A 7,212-nucleotide genomic window follows, 5' to 3' on the forward strand; every position below is an offset into this window, starting at 1 on the left:
AGGCGCGCCATTTTGTCCCCGGTGTTTTAGAGGCCGTCAGGGTTCGGGGTTTGGGGTTCGCTTTGCTCCCGTCATTTGGTGCCCCCACTAAGGATCTTTTCATGAAAGCCTTCAGTTTACAAGACTGAAATCCCTAAACTATTGTGAATGGATGAATGGCTAGCAGGATTTGCTAATTGGACGACATAAGAAGAAGAGCTCCAAGCACAACTAGACGAACTCCGCATCTCCATCGAAGCTCGAGTACCAGGCATAACGGTAATCGATTTGCAGTGGGAGAGTCAACCAACACGCCAAACCCAGTGGATATACATAGGCCGAGTGCCAAGAAGAAGAAGGAGAAGGTCGAAACCATGTCCGCAACCTACAACCAACCCACAACAACAAAATGGAAGGATCTCTTCACAATAGAGAATCAACACTATTCTACATTGAGAATCGGGTAAATCAAGTCACCGAGGTAATTATCTCAGTCAGTTTTCAAGTCGCACCTAATGCTGCAGCACAGATAACGGATGTATTGGCTCACACTCTCACTAGAGAAACTAGGGATCTACTGAGTTTGTTTCAGGAAAGAACACCACCCCCTCCCACAAGCTTGGACAGTGACTAAGCACCTCTAAGCTTCACATGAATCAATACAACCTACCTCAAGACAGATCACACATACCAACACGTGTACGCTCAATCAAGGTAATACTGGACTTGAAGGCTCACTACCAGCACGTCATTGACACCATGCTCGGTGGGGAGCGGTTTTTTGAGGTTCTGGCATCAGATCAACCATTTGGCTTACCTTTGGTACAAGGCAATGTACCGTTTGAAGTTTTAATCTATGTCCTAGTATAGGAGGGTATACACGCCTCCTTGTAAAGAAGAAAAAAACTTTTGCAAGTTAAGCAGTGTGTCTTTCTAGCTCTCTCTCAGTAATCATGGCAAGTGTAGCATTTCCAACATTTAAAGGAAAGAAGGGGGAGGATTTGGTAACAGACTTCCTAGACGACTTTGAAGTATCATGTGTAGTGAGCAACAAAGATACGGATGAATCTCGGGTTAGAATCTTTAAGCATCTCATGAAGCTAGAAGCTAGATCATGGTACAATGCACTTCTACAAGCAACCAAGGATGACTGAGAACCCTTAAAAACCGCTTTTAAGAGGCGCTTTGGGGGAGGTACCACTACAGAAAAGTTGTGGGACAAAATTAGAGACTTGAAGCAGGAGGGTCTTTTAGAATATGCCACCTATGAGTCCAAATTTGTGGATTTGTGGGAACGGTGGGTTCAGTCACTGGCAAGGAGGGAAGCCGCACCCGATTTCCTAAAAAAAGATAGGTTCACGCATGGCTTATGGCCTCTTCTCAAGGATAGCCGTTGAGATTCCCGGCTACGTACGAGTTAGCCGTTGAGATTGCTCGCCTTAAGGACAAGAAGCTGCAAATGAAAGTCAAAGAAACCGAGTCAATAGAAGCAGGAACATCGCGTCGATCAGCAACTACGACAACCACCATTCCACCACCACCACCGGCTCTTGGGGTAAGAGATGACCAACAAGATATGTTGGCCCATATTACTGACCAACTGCAGAATTTTTCTGTCCACTTAATACAGCAAGGGAGGAGTCAAGAAAGAGATCAAGACCCTGGAAGAGCACGACGCAAAACAGGTAGTATCATTGCTACAACTGCGGAGAAGATGGTCACGGTATGTACTACTGTCCCAAACCACGACAAAACTATAATAGAGGAGGTAGGAGGAACCAATTGTCACCCCCTAGAGAAAGAACACCCCCACCCCGAGCACCACCCCCACCAACACAAATTCTACGTCCACCCCAGACACCACTACAAGCATCCATTCCACCTCTTCCACCAGCCCCACCACCTAATTGCCCTGTAAACATCATAAGGTTAGAACAGAAAGGAAAAGCTGTAGTAGTGGATCCACCCAGAGCAAAGGAGAGGGACAAGGGTAAGGAGAAGGTAGCCTTTTTAGAACCACTTGAAGCCATGACTGTGAAAAGAGCTAGGAGGGAGAAAGTTACACAATCAGATGATGAGAGAAGAATGAGAGGAGAAACTAGCAAGAGGCCATCCAGGCCACGATGAAAATTGGGCATCACCGACTTCCAGCTAGGGGAAAGTTCTAAGCCCTATGATCTAACATTGCATGTGGCAGAGAAAGGACCGAAGATTACATGGCCACAGCTGCTACATCTTGTACCTAAAGTAAGGCAACAATGGTCTAAAATGGTAAGTACAAGACACTCCAAAACAAAGGTAGCCGGAGCAATTTCGGGATGCAACATGGATGACATCCTTCCAATTGTCGACGTAAACATAAAAGAAAAGAGGGTTGGAAACACCTACATTGATGGAGGTGCACAAATTTGTGTAATGAGCGAAGCTATGATGCTTGGATTAGGGCTCGAGGTTGACAGGCCTTCTCCATGCAAGGCAAAGATGGCAAGCAAGGCAAAAGTAAAGTGTGTGGATGTGGTAAGTGCCATAAAAATAAAAGCTTTCAACAGTGAGGTAGAGGTAGATGTTTTTGTAATTCCTACTAAGGGGGAAGGCTATCCACTAATCTTGGGAAGGCCATGGTTGATGGCCATGAAGGCAAAACAGGACTGGGGTACTGGCCTTCTACGCATGACCGGTAAGAAAGGGGAGACAATCTACTATGACATAAGGATTGGCAAGCAGAAGCAAATGAATCTGGAAACATCGGCGTATGAAACCAGTAGCGAATCTTCCAGTTTTGAGGAGGAGAGCACATCCACCGACGAAAGTGACAGTTCCATTGATGTGATGGGTATCATTATGAAGGATCCACAAATGGTAAGCACAACTGGTGATCCGTCACCAAAAGGGCCAACCCAATGAAGAGAAGAGCAAATCACCTGGCCTAGGAGGAAGTAGGTTGAAGGGTATGTTGTCTACGGAATTAACACTTGAGAAGAAAGATAGTTTTTTGCAAATGTTGATGGGATTTGCTAACCTATTCACTGATAACTATGAAAGAATCACAGGCATTACAGTGGTGGAACATCATATTAAGTTGAAGGAAGGGGTAAAACCAGTTGTGCAAAAGCTACGACGACTGGGGGTCATACAAGAAAAGGCACTCTTGGCCGAGGTAAGGAAACTGTTGGAGGCAGGATTCATCTATCCTGCAGAAAACTCAGAATGGGTGTCACCCGTAGTGATGACTCCTAAAAAGAATGGTAAGTGGAGGGTCCATGTTGACTAGAAACCACTAAATGCAGCTACAAAGAGAGATCACTTTCCTCTCCCTTTCTTGGATGAAATTCTGAATGAAGTAGCGGGTTTTGAATGCTATACCGTCTGTGATGGTTATTCTGGATACTTTCAAATACACGTAGCCTTGGAAGATCAGCTAAAAACCACTTTTATCACGCCCTGGGGTTGTTTTGCATACAAGGTTATGCCATTTGGTCTCACAAATGCACCTGCCACATTCCAAAGATATGTCACATATGTTTTTCAACCGTTCTTTGGAACATCCATAAGAGTGTTCATTGATGATTTTTGTATATATAGCTCCCGTATTTCACATTTAGAAAAGGTAACTGAAGGTTTGGCCAGGTTGCAGAGCCTAGGTGGGCAATTAAATGTGTATAAATGTCACATTGGGGAGAGTAAAGTCATTCTATTAGGCCATGGAATTCAGCAAGAGGTATCAACGCCGACCCAAGTAAAGTGTCCGCACTCATAGCCCTACCTTCACCAACGACCGCACGTCAACTGGTCTCTTTTCTACAGAAGGTGAGGTACTTAAGTAGATTCATACATCTACTATCACAACTTGTTCTACCACTGCAACAACTCACTCAAAGATCAACTTTCACTTGGGACGAGGAAAGCGAACATCACTACAACAAGGTAAAGGAGGTCTTAGCCACTCTGCCAACTATCTCACCACCTAAGTGGGATGAAAAATTCTATGTCACCTCAAGTGTTGGTGATGACTCATTGGGGGCTGTGCTACTCCAAAAGGATACGACGACATCTTTCATGAGGCCAATCTACTTCTCTAGTCGAATGATGACAGCAGGAGAGAAAGGTTTCACCCATGTGGAACACTTAGTCCTAGCTCTTAGATTTGCAACTACGAAGTTTAGGTCATATTTGCTGCCTAAGCAATTTGTGATTCTAACCACAGATGAAATATTTCCCTATGTTGTACAACACATGGATGTGTCTGCTAGAATTACTAAATGGCTAGTTCATCTGCAAGAGTTTGACTACACGGTACAGGTAGAAAGCACGACAAGGGCAAGTTTGGGGGGACTCATGACCTACCAAGTATTTGAAAGGGAGGAGAAGAAATCTAAGGAAGGAGAAGTCCGATTACGTCCAGTACCACCGATGGTAGAAGGAGCATACTCTCTCTACTTTGATGGAGCCTACAAGTGAGCGTCTGACAAAGAAGCTGCAGGCATAGTGGTCTTTGATGACAAAGGGACAAAGGTATTTTCGTTGGGCCAATTGTTAGATTCACATTCTAACAATGAAGCTGAGTATGCAGCACTAACCAAGGGTCTACAATGGTGCATCTCACAAGGTGTACAACGCCTTAATGTATTTGGGGATGCTCTACTTCTGGTAAGGCAAGTAAATGGAGCATGGACATGCAAGAATCCTAGTTTAAGGACTCACTTAAGTGGTGTAAAAACCTTGTTGGGTAAGTTTGAAGAAGTTTAAATACACCATATCCCAAGGACTCAAAACCAAGAAGCAGATGCCCTAGCAAGTGAAAGACTACAGGAAGTGGTGGTTGGAGCAATAAAACTAAAGCTCCCTCTATTTCAAGGAAGTGATGCCTTGCCTGACATCATGCATTTTTTGGAAACAGGGGAATGCCCATCAGATTTAACAAAGGAACAGAAGCAATGGCTGACGCGGAAGGCCACAAGGTATCGACTCATCAATGACGGTTTGTACTGTAAGGGTAAGGACCAAATACTTAGGAAGGTCCTTCACTCTCAGGAAATCACGGGAGTAATTGCTAGTTGTCACGACGGGGTTTGTGGTGGTCACTTTTCCCTAGACATAACAAGTAGGAAAATCTTGCAGGCAGGCTTCATATGGCCTAGCTTCAACCATGATGTACACCACTGGTGCAAAACGTGTAAGTTGTGTCAAAAGGCCGGCACTAGGTCACTTATGCCTGAACCACAGACACCTATTCTCTCATATGGCCCATTTGAAAAATGGGGTATCGATGCCATTGGGCCATTACCTAGGGCCAACTCAGGAAAATTCTACATTGTCATGGGGGTCGACTACATGACTAGATGGGCAGAGGCTACAACCACCACTAGAATCACAATGGTAGAGGTAGCTAAATTTATCTACGAGCACATATGCTGTAGGTTTGGCACACCTTTAGAGATCATCTCTGATAGAGGGCCAGGTTTCAGAGCAGACTTGGTAGGAGAATTAATGCAGAAACTGGGCATTACAAGGAGGCACTCTTCACCATATTACCCTCAATGTAATGGCCTAGTTGAAAAGGTAAATGGAATGGTTTCTAAAATTATTACCAAGCAGGTAAACAATCATCCTGGAGACTGGGATAAGTATCTACTACCAGCTTTATGGGCCTACAGAACTTCATCTCGTACATCCTTGGGATTCACACCGTATCATCTAGTATTTGGTAAGGAAGCAATCTTGCCCATTGAAGTGTAACTACAAAGTCTCAGAGTAATGGCAAGCCAGCTTCAATAGCCCAACATGCATTTGAGAGATCACATCATCAACTTGGAAAGACTGCAGTTGGAGAATGAAGAAGCAATAAATTATTATGCAGCACAAGCAGAGCATAGACGGCTTAGCTTTAACGAGCATCTCCGGAAAAAAGAATTGAAGAAAGGAATGTTGGTGCTCCACTACGACAATCACTTCGACACGCGCAAGGATAAGAAACTCCTACTCCGATGGGAAGGTCCTTTCATCGTCAGGAAAAGGTATGCCAATGGAAGCTACCAGCTTATGGAGGCTGATGGAAAACTTCATAAAACCAGGGTAAATGGTTGGTGACTTAAACCTTTTTTTCTTTCATTTGAACAGGCTCCACCTATTGACATTCCAGATGAGGACACACCATCAGCCGCCACCTCCGACGATAATGATAAAACAGATGAGCTAGAGACATGAATGCCTCTAGCCAAAAGGGGAGGGCTAATGATGGGGGCTTTTCACAAGCAAAGCTTCCATACCCCTCTTCTCTCGTCCCCACCCCATGAAAACCCCCTCTTAGGGAGGGAGTGATAAAAAGCATTGGAAAAAAGTAAGAAAAAAAATAAAGTATGATTATGTAAATATATGAGAAAGGTAAAATAGGCCACCTCATGCCTGCGGGGCAGCCCCCCATCTTGCCTCCTTTTTCTTCACTGTTGCCCCGTCGTGTGTCCCGTTTCCTCTCCTCCACTCAAAAGGTCAACCCCCTCTCTCTTCCCCTTTTCCTTTCTCCTTTCTCTCTCCCATCTTGCCTCCTTTTTCTTCACTGTTGCCCCGTCCTGTGTCCCTTTTCTTCTCCTCCACTCAAAAGGTCAACCCCCTCTCTCTTCCCCTTTTCCTTTCTCCTTTCTCTCTCCCCTCAAGCTACCCCACCTCTCACCAATAATGCATTCTAACTCAACAATAATGCACCCTAACTCACATGCAACTTACCCTATCTTCCAAAATAGTATACCCCACCCCTCCTTTATCTCTCCTATCATATCCCATGACCCAAATACCCCCCCCTCTCTCTCTAAAGGGCGCCATGTCTCTTGTCTTGTAGCTAAATAACCTCCCCCACACTCACAAACACTCAGTTTCATTGAAAAAGGTGCCCACAGACCCATCCCCACCCGATCGTTACCTGATTTTTCTTGTGTTCACACACATCTGCACACAGATTCACCTCTGAACACACTCCCCTCTCTCCCCTCTTGTAATTACTTTAGTTTCCATGTCACCTCTCACTTTTTTTCATCAACCCATCTCTCTCTCTTAGTCTCTCTCTCATGAGACTGCTGCTCTGGCACATATACACACAGCCAGACAAGTTGGGCCCACAGTCACATGGCCTATGTAGATAATGATTTCTTTATTTCTAAATTCTATAATTTCTCCCCCCTCATCCCCTATATAAAGAGGGGTCACCATCACACTAAAGACACACACAACATCACCAAAGAA

This window comes from Adiantum capillus-veneris, chromosome 9 (genome assembly GCF_014529385.1).
Source record: "Adiantum capillus-veneris isolate H3 chromosome 9, ASM1452938v2, whole genome shotgun sequence".
Lineage (NCBI taxonomy): Eukaryota > Viridiplantae > Streptophyta > Polypodiopsida > Polypodiales > Pteridaceae > Adiantum > Adiantum capillus-veneris.